Source organism: Hyperolius riggenbachi, chromosome 5 (genome assembly GCF_040937935.1).
Source record: "Hyperolius riggenbachi isolate aHypRig1 chromosome 5, aHypRig1.pri, whole genome shotgun sequence".
Classification (NCBI taxonomy): Eukaryota; Metazoa; Chordata; class Amphibia; order Anura; family Hyperoliidae; genus Hyperolius; species Hyperolius riggenbachi.
Genome location: NC_090650.1, coordinates 187,471,971 through 187,486,343, shown reverse-complemented (window position 1 = coordinate 187,486,343; position 14,373 = coordinate 187,471,971). Strand labels below are relative to the sequence as shown.

The 14,373-nt window shown below is 43.1% G+C and overlaps 1 protein-coding gene across 1 annotated transcript in view; it reads left to right on the top strand.

The window, feature by feature from the left end:
* The window catches only part of TEX10 (testis expressed 10), a 178,645-nt gene that overhangs the window by 33,142 nt on the left and 131,130 nt on the right, over positions 1 to 14,373 (top strand). The gene's annotated exons all lie outside the window — the stretch shown is intronic.

Sequence of the window (14,373 nt, the reverse complement as noted above, 5' to 3'; positions counted from 1 at the left end):
TTATTGCACCGTTTAAAATTTTTCCCTAGTACAATGTATGGTGCCAATATTTTATTTGGAAATAAAGGTGCATTTTTTTCAGTTTTGCGTCCATCACTAATTACAATCCCGTAAATTAAAAAATAATAGTAATATACTCTCTTGACAAACATATTAAAGTTCAGTCCCTAAGGAAACTATTTGTTTTTGTTTGTTATTTTTTATGTCATTTTTTTTATTTTTTTTTATGCTAAAAATAAATATTTGGTTACTGTATAGCAGAGTGTGGGAGGGAAGAAGTTAATTTTAAATGTAAGTGTTTGTATTTTTATTAAATAAAATGTATTTAGGTGTAATTTTACTATTTGGCCACAAGACGTCTTTGCGCATTATTTCCTATTCACGTTTGTAAGTACGTGAATAGGTAGTAATGCGGGGCACTGTAATTCCGGAAGATACAATGATGCAAGCATCTCATTGATACTAGCGTTCATTAACACGGGGATTTAGATTAGTGAATAGCGAAGGCATCCGATAGCCACAGACGTGCAGGCTGGGGATAACGATTCGCCACATGCTCAGCTAGTAATAAAATATGGCATATGCAGTGTTCTCCCCAGAATTTTTTTTTCCAGCCAGTTGGCATGAAAAAAGTAGCTGTACGGGGTGCAAGGGGGGAATGCAGGACCAGCAACTTTGCTTACAGCATAAGACGAGGATGAGAAGCCGAGCCGATGTACCTGCTAGGTACACACCATGCAATTTTCTGACAGATTCACTATTAGATCGACTTATTCCCAGCATGTTTAATCTGATTTTTGATCAATTTTCTGTTCACTTCCATGGGTAAATCGAGCGAGAAATCAGATCGGACATGTTGGAAATAGTCGATCTGACAGTAAATCTGTAAGAAAATTGCATTGTGTGTACCTAGCGTTAGGGAAAGATTTTTTTCAGATTATGGTGCTCAGGTCCCTTTAACCACTTACCGACCGCCCACTGCACAGGGGCGGACGGAAAGTGGATCCCGCAAGGACCGCCACATGTATAATTGGCGGTGGTCCTTGTACGGGCATGGGCGGAGCAATCGCGTCATTCTCGACGCGATCCTCCGCCGGGGTCTGGCTCCGCCCACTCGCGATGTAACCCGCCGGCCGTTCGGAAGCGCCAGCGGGTTACTAGCACCCGGATCACCGCATACAAAGTGTATAATACACTTTGTAATGTATACAAAGTGTATTATACAGGCTGCCTCCTGCCCTGGTGGTCCCAGTGTCCGAGGGACCACCAGGGCAGGCTGCAGCTACCCTAGTCTGCACCCAAGCACACTGATTCCCCCCCCCTTCCCCCTGATCGCCCACAGCACCCCTCTGACCCCCCCTGCCCACCCCCCAGACCACTGTTTGCACCCAATCACCCCCCTAATCACCCATCAATCACTCCCTGTCACTAACTGTAAATGCTATTTTTTTTAATGCCCTAAACTGCCCCCTGCTCCCTCCTGATCACCCCCCCCCCCCCCGTGTACTGTATGCATCTATCCCCCTGATCACCCATCAATCACCCCCTGTCACTGCCACCCATCAATCAGCCCCTAACCTGCCCCTTGCGGGCAATCTGATCACCCACCCACACCAATAGATCGCCCGCAGATCCGACGTCAGATCACCTCCCAAGTGCATTGTTTACATCTGTTCTCTACCCTGAACACCCACTAATTACCCATCAATCACCCCCTATCACCACCTGTCACTGTTACCCATCAGATCAGACCCTAATCTGCCCCTTGTGGGCACCCAATCACCCGCCTACACGCTCAGATTGCCCTCAGACCCCCCCTTATCAATTCGCCAGTGCATTATTTACATCTGTTCTTCCCTGTAATAACCCATTGATCACCTGTCAATCACCCATCAATCACCCCCTGTCACTGCCACCCATCAATCACCCCCTGTCACTGCCACCCATCAATCAGCCCCTAACCTGCCCCTTGCGGGCAATCTGATCACCCACCCACACTAATAGATCGCCCGCAGATCCGACGTCAGATCACCTCCCAGGTGCATTGTTTACATCTGTTCTCTACCCTAAACACCCACTAATTACCCATCAATCACCCCCTGTCACTGCTACCCATCAGATTACACCCCTATCTGCCCCTAGAGCACTCAATCACCCGCCCACACCCTCAGACCCCAGCCCTGATCACCTCGCCAGTGCATTGCTTGCATCTATTCCCCCCCTCTAATCACACCTTGAGACACCCATCAATCACCTCCTGTCACCCCCTAGCACACCTACCCATCAGATCAGGCCCTAATTTGCCCCGTGTGGGCTCCTGATCACTCGGCCAAACCCTCAGATCCCCCTCAGACCCCCTTCCGATCACCTCCCCAGTGCATTGATTGCATCTATTTTCCCCTCTAACCACCCCCTGAGACACCCATCAATCACCTCCTGTCACCCCCCTAGCACTCCTATCCATCAGATCAGGCCCAATACAACCTGTCATCTAAAAGGCCACCCTGCTTATGACCGGTTCCACAAAATTCGCCCCCTCATAGACCACCTGTCATCAAAATTTGCAGATGCTTATACCCCTGAACAGTCATTTTGAGACATTTGGTTTCCAGACTACTCATGGTTTTGGGCCCGTAAAATGTCAGTGCGGTATAGGAATCGTACAAGTGACCCTATTTTAGAAAAAAGACACCCCAATGTATTCTGTTAGGTGTATGACGAGTTCATAGAAGATTTTATTTTTTTTCAAAAGTTAGCGGAAATTGATTTTTATTGTTTTTTTTTTTTTCACAAAGTGTCATTTTTCACTAACTTGTGACAAAAAATAAAATCTTCTATGAACTCGCCATACTCCTAACGGAATACCTTGGCGTGTCTTCTTTCTAAAATGGGGTCACTTGTGGGGTTCCTATACTGCCCTGGCATTTTAGGGGCCCTAAACCGTGAGGAGTAGTCTAGAAAACAAATGCCTCAAAATGACCTGTGAATAGGACGTTGGGCCCCTTAGCGCACCTAGGCTGCAAAAAAAGTCACATGTGGTATCGCCGTACTCAGGAGAAGTAGTATAATGTGTTTTGGGGTGTATTTTTACACATACCCATGCTGGGTGGGAGAAATATCTCTGTAAATGGACAATTGTGTGTAAAAAAAAAATAAAAAATCAAACAATTGTCATTTACAGAGATATTTCTCCCACCCAGCATGGGTATGTGTAAAAATACACCACAAAACACATTATACTACTTCTCCTGAGTACGGCGGTACCACATGTGTGGCACTTTTTTACTCCCTAAGTGCGCTAAGGGGCCCAAAGTCCAATGAGTACCTTTAGGATTTCACAGGTCATTTTGCGACATTTGGTTTCAAGACTACTCCTCATGGTTTAGGGCCCCTAAAATGCCAGGGCAGTATAGGAACCCCACAAATGACCCCATTCTAGAAAGAAGATACCCAAAGGTATTTTGTTAGGAGTATGGTGAGTTCATAGAAGATTTTATTTTTTGTCACGAGTTAGTGGAAAATGACACTTTGTGAAAAAAAAACGATTAAAATCAATTTCCGCTAACTTGTGACAAAAAATAAAATCTTCTATGAACTCGCCATACTCCTAACGGAATACCTTGGGGGGGTGTCTTTTTTCTAAAATGGGGTCACTTGTGGTGTTTCTATACTGCCCTGGCATTTTAGGGGCCCTAAACCGTGAGGAGTAGTCTTGAAACAAAAATGACCTGTGAAATCCTAAAGGTACTCATTGGACTTTGGGCCCCTTAGCGCAGTTAGGGTGCAAAAAAGTGCCACACATGTGGTATCGCCGTACTCAGGAGAAGTAGTATAATGTGTTTTGGGGTGTATTTTTACACATACCCATGCTGAGTGGGAGAAATATCTCTGTAAATGGACAATTGTGTGTAAAAAAAAAATAATCAAACATTTGTCATTTACAGAGATATTTCTCCCACCCAGCATGGGTATGTGTAAAAATACACCCCAAAACACATTATACTACTTCTCCTGAGTACGGCAATACCACGTGTGGCACTTTTTTGCAGCCTAACTGCGCTAAGGGGCCCAAAGTCCAATGAGCACCTTTCGGCTTTACAGGGGTGCTTACAAATTAGCACCCCCCAAAATGCGAGGACAGTAAACACACGCCACAAATGACCCCATTTTGGAAAGTAAACACTTCAAGGTATTCAGAGAGGGGCATGGTGAGTCCGTGGCAGATTTCATTTTTTTTTTGTCACAAGTTAGCAGAAATGGAAACTTTTTTTTTTTTTCTTGTCACAAACTGTCATGTTCCGCTAACTTGTGACAAAAAATAAAATCTTCTATGAACTCACCATGCCTCTCAGTGAATACTTTGGGATGTCTTCTTTCCAAAATGGGGTCATTTGGGGGGTATTTATACTATCCTGGAATTCTAGCCCCTCATGAAACATGACAGGTGGTCAGAAAAGTCATAGATGCTTCAAAATGGGAAAATTCACTTTTTGCACCATAGTTTGTAAACTCTATAACTTTTACCCAAACCAATCAATATAGGCTGAATGGGTTTTTTTTTTATTAAAAACATGTTTGTCCACATTTTTCGTGCTGCATGTATACAGAAATTTTACTTTATTTGAAAAATGTCAGCACAGAAAGTTAAAAAAATCATTTTTTTGCCAAAATTCATGTCTTTTTTGATGAATATAATAAAAAGTAAAAATCACAGCAGCAATCAAATAGCACCAAAAGAAAGCTTTATTAGTGACAAGAAAAGGAGCCAAAATTCATTTAGGTGGTAGGTTGTATGAGCGAGCAATAAACTGTAAAAGTTGCAGTGGTCTGAATGGAAAAAGAAAGGCTCTGGTCCTTAAGGTGGGTAAAGCCAGCGGTCCTCAAGTGGTTAAGGCCTCTTGCACACTACATGCGATTTTTTTTTTTTTTTTTTTTTTTTTTTTTTTTTTTTAAATTTAGTACTGCATGCTGCTACGTTTTTTCATCGGTATCAAAAATTGGATCGTATAAAAAATCGGAATCGCATGTAGTGTGCAAGAGGCCTAAAACAGACCTGAACTCGGAACTTCCTCTCTCCTCTAAAGGATAAACAACAACATTTAAACTTTTAAAGAGGACCCGAGGCGTGCCAAATCATATTAGGACACAGAGGCATGTTCTGTGTATGACCTGCCTCTGTGTCCTTCTATTGTGACATAAACACTGTTAAACTCATTTAAAAGCACAGGAGGTTATCTGCCGTGGCAGTCAGGTGACACGGGAGAAATCAAATTACAAATTGTGATTAGACACAAGGGGGAATTAGACAGGCTAAACTCTCTAAGTACAAACGGGGTGCATTTCACGGTTTTCCTTCTGTCCTGTGCAAGTGTTCAGGTCCTCTTTGTTCCTGCAATGTGATTGATGAAGGGGGAGGGGGAGCACTACAGACAGGATGCAAGCTGGGGGGGAACACAGACACTGCAGGAGAGGAGATGTGACTTCAGAGTTCAGCATTTTTTTTTTCTTTCTTAGTTCTGGAGCAGAGGAGAGACAGGTGCACAGGAGGCTGCCTCGGAAACACCCTGTTCACTGTACATGCTGTGCACTGCTGTGGCTCCTCTGCCCCCAAACTGAAAGTAAAATAAAAATAAAAATGCAGAGCTTTGAAGTCACGTAACCTCTCCTGCTGTCTGTCTCCCCTCAGCTGGATTAGACCACCATACCAGTGTGTTTAGAAAACCAGCTGTTGGTTACTTGCTGTCTGGGTAAGGATGGAGATTGAATGAGCCACTTGTGGCTGTCCCTAATTGCTGAACCCACCTGTGGCTCTCATCTCATAATACCTGCAGGCTGCTGACAGGGATGTGTGGGCGTGCTTGCTTGGCTGCCTCTCTTTTCATTGGCAGAAGAGAGGTGTCGGCATAAAATAGAGCCTAATACTCATTGGAGGGTGGAAGGGCGAGACAGAGCAGGAGTTTCTGGCCAACTGTAAGAGATCCAAGATGCAGCGTATGGTCCCGCCTCTTACAACCCGCCCAGCCAATCCCTGCTCCACCAGGAAGCATGAGGTGACAGGCAGAGGAGCTCCTGCCTACAGTTTAAGTGCTGGGTTTTTCTAGCTAGGGGGTTGACTGACAACCGCTGGGCAGGGTTTCAAAACAGCCAGGCAGCCCGCCACCTAATCAGCTTGGGGGAGAATACTTGATATGGGGTATCATTTTAACTGGGAAGGGGCAAAAAATTCATTTGTATGTGTTCTATAACTGTGGGACGTGTCTTGTGAAAATTAGGAAGGGTGAAAATGAAAAAGTTTTTTTTCCTGCATTTACGCCTAATTTCTCCCCAGTAAAATTAGTATAAAATAAAATTGTTTTGGGAGAAAAATATTAACCAAGAAAGAAATATCACTAAGATGGCATAAGTAAAATGACACAGCTAAAGTGTCAAAAATGTCAGGAACCTTAAGGGGTAAAAAACGTGGAACGCAAATCAGTTAATGATAGTCTTTGGTTGTACAATCTTAGCACTTTTATGTGATGTAAGTGAATATATATATATATATATATATATATATATATATATATATATATATATATATATATATATATATATATATATATATATATATATATAATATTCCTATAGGGAAGGAGTGAGCAGAAAAAAAAAACAGATCTACTTACCTGGGCCTTGCTCCGGTCCCTGGCAGCCTATCTGTCCCCTGGCGAGGTCGGCATCTGCAACGGAGGGGATTGGCAGACACCGGAGCTGTGGTGAGGGACAGATTGGCTGCCAGGGGTTGGAGATCTTTTTTTTTTTTTTTTTTCTGCTTGCACCTTTCCTTTAACCACTGTGGATAATAGCCAACATTCTATTTGCCCATTTTGTCCCGGTTATTGCAACGTTTAAATTATATCCCTAGTACAATGTATGGTGACAATATTTTATTTGAAAACAGTGCATTTTTTCAGTTTTACGTTCATAACGATTTACAAGCTTATAATTTAACAATAATAGACCTATTATATACCTACCTATATACTCTTGATGTACATAAAAAAAAAAAAAAAAAAAAAAAATCAGTACCTAATGTATGTAGATGTAATTTTACTATTTGGCCACAAGATGTCCTCGCGCATTATTTTTCATTAGCGTACTATAACTACGCAGCGATCACGATTCGCGGGCAGAAGCCGCAACGTCGTTGCATGCTCCTGGTAAGCTGCCTCTCTCACTGGTGCCTGCCGCGGTTTTTCTCCTTACAGGTGTCACCCCAGTTTTGGTTGGGCCTCATCGCTCACTGCGCTATATCGGCATCATTATCCTTTCCCACTCCAAGCACTTTTCTCTGTGGCTCTCCTCATGGTGCAGAGCACCAGTTATCACCCACCACTATCTCTCCTATTGTTCTCCTCAGCACTTCTACACTTTTTTCCACACCCGTGCATGTTCTCATGCAGGGTGCATATACACATTTATTACAGCCCTTAGTGGGGGCCATTCACTGCACTATATCTGAGCATCTATATATAGCATCTATATCTGAGCATCTATATATAGCATCTATATCTGAGCAACTTCCAGGAAGTTCAGCACTGCTGCTACTCTCCCTAGGAGTGGCCGTCCTGTAAAGATGACTGCAAGAGCACAGCGCAGAATGCTCAGTGAGGTGAAGAAGAATCCTAGAGGGTCGGCTAAAGACATACAGAAGTCTCTGGCATATGCTAACATCCGTGTTAGCGAATCTACGATACGTAAAACGCTAAATCCCCATCAAAAAAAAAAAATTGCTGCATGTTTTAAGTTTGCAAAAGAGCACCTCGATGTTCCACAGCAGTACTGGCAAAATATTCTGTTGACAGATGAAACCAAAGTTGACTTGTTGGGAAGAAACACACAACTGTGTGTGTGGAGAAAAAGAGGCACAGCACACCAACATCAAAACCTAGAGTTCATGGGAGGATACCATATAGAGGAATCCACTGCTGTCTCAAAAAAACATTGCTGCACGTTTAAAGTTTGCAAAAGAGCACCTGGATATTCTACAGCAGTACTGGCAACATATTCTGTGGACAGATGAAACCATTAAGTTGAGTTGTTTGGAAGAAACACACAACACTGTGTAGAGAAAAAGCACAGCACACCAACATCAAAACCTCATCCCAACTGGGAAGTAAGGTGTTGGGGGCATCATGGTTTGGGGCAGCTTTGCTGTGTCAGGGCCTGGACGGAATTCTATCATCGAAGGAAAGATGAATTCCAAAGTTTATCAAGACATTTTACAGGAGAACTTAAGGCCATCTGTCCACCAGCTGAAGCTCAGCAGAAAATGAATGTTGCAACAGGACAATGACCCAAAGCATAGAAGTACAAGACCCAAAGCATAGAAGTACAAGAAAATGGCTTAAACAGAACAAAACACGCCTTGTGAAGTGGCCCAGTCGGAGTCCTGACCTCAACCCGATTGAGATGCTGTGGCATGACCTAAAGAAAGCAATGTACACCAGACATACCTAGAATATTGCTGAACTGAAACAGTTCTGTAAAGAGGAATGGTCAAAAATTACTATTGACGGTTGTGCATGTCTGATCTGCAATCTACGTTTGGTTGAAGTTATTGCTGCCAAAGGAGGTTCAACCAGTTATTATATCCAAGGGTTCACATACTTTTTCCACCTGAACTGTGAATGTTTTACATGCTGTGTTCAATAAAAACATGGAAACATTTAATTATTTGTGTTGTATTAGTTTAAAGGACATCCGAGGTGAAAATAAACTGATGAGATAAACAATAGTATCTATCCTCCTTTTCCTAAAAATCACTTTTTAACCACTTGCCGACCAGGGGTGATTTGCCTGATCTGTGCTGCGTGGGCTCTCCAGCCCGCAGCACAGATCAGTATTATGCCAGGGCGATCAGACTCCCCCCCCCCCCCCCTTTTTTCCCCACTAGGGGGATGTCCTACAGGGGGGGTCTGATCGGCGCCGGCCATCTGCCTTTTGCGGGGGGGCTCCTCAAAGCCCCTCTCCGCAGCCATTTCCGCCCTCTGCCTCCTTACCTCCCTCCCTCCCTCTCTCCGTAATGCGCAGGACGGAGTTCCGTCCTGCGCATTGAAGGATAGGCTTCCGCCTATCAGATGCCGGCGATCCCCGGCCAATCAGAGGCCGGGGATCGCCGATCTGCCCTACGGCGCTGCTGCGCAGCAGCGCCGTATGATGTAAACAGCAGGGATTTCTTCCCCGTGTGTTTACATTTTGCCGGCGAGCCGCGATTGGCGGCTCTCCGGCTGTTCACGTAGACACCCTCCGTGAACTGACATGGAAACCATGGTAACCCGCAGACGACCAGTTTACGCCGATCGGCGTTAGCTGGTCGTCAAGAGGTTAAGGGTTCCCATAGTTTTATTTTATATTTAAATCTAAATCTAGTTTTTTTAAGTTTTTACTGATTCATAGTCTCTGCTCAATGATACATTAATTTAAGTATGCCAGAGCTCAAATCTATGAACTATTGACCCTTTATAGCTTTTTCCTGCTCACAGAGGCCATTTACTGACAGGAAAGTGTTTTATTGCTGTAATTATCAGTGAGGGTTATGCTGTAGTCTGACCCAGAGAGAAACATGTTAGTTGTTTACCTGATTTTTAACTTTTCATGCATAGAAGGAAAAAAACAAACACATCATAGTCATTTGTGTGCTTGGCGCTGTGCATACACGTCTATCTCATCATGTCACATGGTTGTCCTTTAACCTCCCTGGCGTTCTATTAAGATCGCCAGGGCGGCTGCGGGAGGGTTTTTTTTAAATAAAAAAAAACGATTTCATGCAGCCAACTAAAAGTTGGCTGCATGAAAGCCCACTAGAGGGCGCTCCGTATGCGCACTTCTGATCGCCTCCGGCGATCAGAAGTAACAAGGAAGGCCGCAATGAGCGGCCTTCCTTGTTTCGCTTTCCTTGTCGCCATGGCGACGAGCGGAGTGATGTCATGAACGTCAGCCGCCTCCGATCTAGCCCTTAGCGCTGGCCGGAACTGTTTGTTCCTGCTGCGCTGGGCTCGGGCGGCTGGGGGGACCCTCTTTCGTCGCTGCACGCGGCGGATCGCCGCGCTGGGGCGGCGATCAGGTAGCACACGCGGCTGGCAAAGTGCCGGCTGCGTGTGCTCCTTTTTATTTGACAAAAATCGGCCCAGCGGGGCCTGAGAAATCCTCCTGCGCAGGTTACCCCGAGCTGAGCTCGGGATAACCGGCAAGGAGGTTAATCAGACTGTGATTGTCTATTGTTGTGACTTAGATGAAGATCAGATCACATTTTATGACAAATTTGTGCAGAAATCCATATAATTCCAAAGGGTTCACATACTTTTTCTCACTACTGTATATTGTTTTTTTGGGGACAATCTAGGCTTTCTTTGGATAATACTGTTTTCGACGAAGTGTCTAATTTTTTTTAGACATTTTCCGAGGGTGTTTTTTCACACGATGCCAATACATTTGGCTTGTCCTGGTTAAAATTATACCACATATGCCATATTTCAGTTAGACATGCAGGATACCATTATTGCCAGTCTGTGCAGCTGTAGCAGTTGCATGCAGTCACAAGGGTGCACAGTTTTGGGACCTCAGTGCTGTACAGATGCAATGCTAGGCAACAGCACAGTGATGCATCTACACCTCGCTGTGTCCCCAAACTATTGCCCTAATGATTGCATCTGATCAGCATGGGCTGCAGCCATTACAAGTCTCCATGAATCTTAAGGCCAAGTATAAGTGACACAAAGGGGTTATTAGTTAAGTAGGGGTTAACACTTCACCACAGGGTGAAAAAAAAACACTTTATTTTTTAATGTGACACTGTCACTTTATTATTATTATTTTTATTTTTTTTTACTTCTCATGAATGATTGCTACAATGACAAGAAATGACACGTTTTTCTTGTGTAGCATCTACTCCGGTAGACCAAGCTTGCAAGCTGGCACTTTTCTATACTAGTTGCCTGCTCATACCACTTATTTATTGCTTCTTCATCTGTAGGAGCTCCTTAACCACTTAGCCAGGGAGGCTGAAGGATACACGAGGTAAGTAAATGTATGTTTACTTACCTCAGGCTTCTTCCACCTTCTACAAGTCACATGGGTCCCTAGCCGCTGCTACTGTCTTCTTCCGTATCCCACTGGCAGCCTGCGAAGATTGCCGCCCTCCCAGGTAGGTCGGTGTCTTCTGCACATGCACAAGCCTGCGGCGCTCCTGATGACGTGGGCACACGCATGCACAGAAGGTGCCGACCCATCTGGGGGTCGGTAATCTTAAGAGCAGGGCTGAAGAGTAAGCGCAATTTTGTGGGTACCTGGAGTCGGGAAAAAATGCACCAACTCCTAATTAATTTAAACTGTAATTATAATGGAAAATATGATAAAATGTTCTATTTCTCAGATAATAGTCATCATAAATAACTTATATATATATACAGTAATAGCAGTGCTTTTCCACAAAAATGAAATAAACCAATAAACCATACCATTCTAAAAAAAAAAAAAAAAAAAAAGTTATCTGTGCTGCTGCAATAAAGCAGTCACCGTGTTTTTAAAGTCAGATATACATATCTGGTTGTCACTGTATATCTGGTGTGTACACAGGAAACTGTAATACTTTTTTTAAATCCGTTCAGCTCTGGTACACTCTACGTGTCCCCCCAACACATTGTCTGTTTAATAATATTGACTGGAACCCCGTATCAGCTGGGTTCCGGTGCATAGGTCTGCCCCCTTACAGAAAATGGCCCTGGCCTTTTTCATATCAGATATCAAAGGTAGAGGCCTTTTTCTGCAAAGTGGCAGGGCTAGACGCTGGAACACAGCAGATATGGGGCTCTGGTGAATCTTATACAGACAACAAACTGGGGCATTCACGCTGATAATGACAGGCCAGGATGGCTGACAGGGCAAAGTGTCTGCTTCCTGGCCAGGAGCTTTTTGTTCCCAAAAGCAGATGCCATCTTAATAAAGCTTTAAAGAACAGCTCAGGCTGCAATATTTATTTGCTTTTAAACAAATACCAGTTGCCTGGTAGCCCTTATCTACCTGGCTGCAGTAGTGTCTGAATTACACCAGGAACAAGCATGCGTCTAATCTTGTTAGATCTGACAATAATGAAACCCCTGATCTGCATATGCTTGTTCAGGGTCTATGGCTAAAAGTATTAGAGGCAGAGGATCAGCAGGATAGCCAGACAACTGGTATTGTCTGAGGCTACGTTTCCACTTGCCGCTGCACGTGGCTGCAAGACTTCCTGGTCTTGAACAGCAATGCACTGATACGCAGCGTCGGGTGTGAAAGGTAAAATGAAAGTCTATGGACTTTCACTTTACCTTGGTAAACGCAAATTATTGACTTTGCATTAAAACGCAGGAAAAGGGCTCTAATGTGAAAGAGCCCTTAATATTCCTGACAATTTTAACGCTTCGGCTGTGCTTAATTGCTGTTTATACCTTATTGCCAGTTTATAGCAGCAGTGTTCTTGATTCCTAAATGTGTCTGAACAGCAAAGTAGTACCACAAGTGAAACCATTTTGAAAAGACAGAATCAGGACTATTCCAGTATGGGTATGTTAAATCCTTCAAATGCTTGTGGATTTGCAGACATGTTCCCAAAATGTGACCATTAATTATAAAATGGAATTTATTTTTTTTCAAGTGTGGATTTTGTTTGCTGCTAAACATTTTTTACTGATAAGTACTTGTGCTATAAAATAGTGGAGAATGTAATATCCAGCTTCTTAATGTTAAAATTATGCCCAATACGCCTAGGCATGTGGCAGTCCATTGTCCTCAGCCTGCTCTTTAACTACTTGAGGACCGTGGGCTTTACCCCCCTTAAGGACCAGGCACTTTTTTTCCATTCAGACCACTGCAGCTTTCACGATTTATTGCTCGCTCATACAACCTACCACCTAAATGAATTTTGGCTCCTTTTCTTGTCACTAATAAAGCTTTCTTTTGGTGCTGCGATTTTTACTTTTTATTATATTCATCAAAAAAGACATGAATTTTGGCAAAAAAATGATTTTTTTTAACTTTCTGTGCTGACATTTTTCAAATAAAGTAAAATTTCTGTATACATGCAGCGCGAAAAATGTGGACAAACCTGTTTTTGATTAAAAAAAAACCCCATTCAGTGTATATTTATTGGTTTGGGTAAAAGTTATAGCGTTTACAAACTATGGTGCAAAAAGTGAATTTTCCCATTTTCAAGCATCTATGACTTTTCTGACCCCCTGTCATGTTTCATGAGGTGCTAGAATTCCAGGATAGTATAAATACCCCCCAAATGACCCCATTTTGGAAAGAAGACATCCCTGAGAGGCATACTGAGTTCATAGAAGATATTATTTTTTGTCACAAGTAAGCGGAAAATGACACTTTGTGACAAAAAAAAAAAAAAAGTTTCCATTTCTTCTAACTTGCGACAAAAAAAATGAAATCTGCCACGGACTCACCATGCCCCTCTCTGAATACCTTGAAGTGTCTACTTTCCAAAATGGGGTCATTTGTGGCGTGTGTTTACTGTCCTTGCATTTTGGGGGGTGCTAATTTGTAAGCACCCCTGTAAAGCCTAAAGGTGCTCATTGGACTTTGGGCCCCTTAGCGCAGTTAGGCTGCAAAAAAGTGCCACACATGTGGTATTGCCGTACTCAGTAGAAGTAGTATAATGTGTTTTGGGGTGTATTTTTACACATACCGATGCTGGGTGGGAGAAATATCTCTGTAAATGACAATTTTTTTAATTTTTTTTTACACAATATTGTCCATTTACAGAGGTCTTTCTCCCACTCAGCATGGGTATGTGTAAAAATACACCCCAAAACACATTATACTACTTCTCCCGAGTATGGCGATACCACGTGTGGCACTTTTTTGCGCCCTAACTGCGCTAAGGGGCCCAAAGTCCAATGAGTACCTTTAGGATTTTACAGGTCATTTTGAGAAAATTTTTTTCCAGACTACTCCTCACGGTTTAGGGCCCCTAAAATGCCAGGACAGTATAGGAACCCCACAAATTACCCCATTTTAGAAAGAAGACACCCCAAGGTATTCTGTTAGTAGTACGGTGAGTTCATAGAAGATTTTATTTTTTGTCACAAGTTAGCGGAAAATGACACTTTGTGAAAAAAAACAATAAAAATCAATTTCCGCTAACTTGTGACAAAAAATAAAATCTTCTATGAACTCACCATACTACTAACAGAATACCTTGGGGTGTCTTCTTTTTAAAATGGGGTCATTTGTGGGGTTCCTATACTGTCCTGGCATTTTAGGGGCACTAAACCGTGAGGAGTAGTCTGGAAAAAAAATTTCTCAATATGACCTGTAAAATCCTAAAGGTACTCATTGGAC